This window comes from Mus caroli, chromosome 12 (genome assembly GCF_900094665.2).
Source record: "Mus caroli chromosome 12, CAROLI_EIJ_v1.1, whole genome shotgun sequence".
Lineage (NCBI taxonomy): Eukaryota > Metazoa > Chordata > Mammalia > Rodentia > Muridae > Mus > Mus caroli.
The window spans coordinates 27,443,565-27,445,069 of record NC_034581.1 but is presented as its reverse complement, the minus strand read 5'-3'; positions in this window follow the sequence as shown (position 1 = coordinate 27,445,069).

Below are 1,505 nucleotides of genomic sequence, written 5' to 3'. Positions count from 1 at the left end.
CTATAAAACAGTTGGTCATAAGAAGAAGAAGAAGAATAAGAAGAAGAAGAAGAAGAAGAAGAAGAAGAAGAAGAAGAAGAAGAAGAAGAAGAAGAAGAAGAAGAAGAAGAATTCCTCTTCCAAAAGAGAGGGCCAACATTTCCCAAACCCAACCCTAAAGGACAAAAATGTTTCTCCTCTTTAGTGGTATACATTTTGGGCCTCCTTCAGCAGATTAACAAGCTCCCAGATTGGAAGAGACCACATCTTATATCATCCAAATGATTGGACCCCCCTATAGCTCTTTCTGGCAGATAAAGAATATTACTTTTGTTATAGATACCGGAGTCTCTTATTCTGCTTGGATTAGGGGTTCCTCTTTCCTTCTAAAATCTCCACTGTTGTGATAGATGGCATGCTTCACAACCAATGGTAACTCCTATAGTGTCTATTGGTCTAGAAGATTAAGTCTTTAGTCACTCCTATCTGATTTTGCTCTTCTGTCCTCGTCCTTTTCAAGAGAGACTTGTCTAAATTAGGACGTGGTTACATCTGTATCCTGAAGCACTTTAGCCTATGGGTTTTTTAGCCACTACCCCCTCTCCCAATGCTCTGCCTCCCTTATTCTCTGGTACTCCTTCCTCAATAACTATCCAGGTTCCCCTTAGTCTAGAACATATCAACCCCATGCAAGTCCTCTCACATCTTGCCCATTTCAAAGATCATTTCCCATGAAAACCCAATACCTGTTTATACCTAAGTCTCTTAAGGGACTTCATAAATCCTTTTATCCAAGTTTCTAAAAGCTAATATTCCTAAACCCACGAAATATGCCATATTCTCTCCTTAAAAGGCCAGTTATTTCTTACCATATGTTTTAAAATTATAGGTTCATCAATGAAACTATAGTGCTTTTATATCCTGTTGTTACCAGTCCTTAGATTGTCCCTCGTGGCATTCAGCACTTTATAGTACTAGACCTTAAAGACAGTTCTTTTTTCATTCCCTTATCCTTTGAGTCTTAGTGTATTTTCATCATGTGAATGAAAATTCCTGAAAAGAAACTGTGTCTGGAAAGGCAGATCGACTAATCATAATTACAGTGACAGGGGGAGGTTAGAATTTTGCAAGTCAAGAGCCTCATTATAATTTATTTTGGGCTACCTTTAGCCCCTTAAATAGTCATTCCTTGTACATCTCTGTGTTATAGATAACATTCCGTGACTAACAGATTTTAGATAGCATTAACTTAGCTGACCATTATCTACAACAACTCAAGAGCTAAGAATGTTGAGATACCCTCCTCAGAGGTCTATAGCTGAGATTTCCCCACTTTGCTGTGAACCAGCTGTCCTAATTTGCTTTTCTTTATTGGCATAATTTGGAACTGTCCTGTTCTCTCTCTCTCTCCCTCTCTCTCTCCCTCTCCCCCATCCCCTCTCTCTCTGCATGTGTGTGCTGAGAGGAAGAGAGAGAGAGAGAGAGAGAGAGAGAGAGAGAGAGAGAGAGAGAGAGAGAGAGAGAGA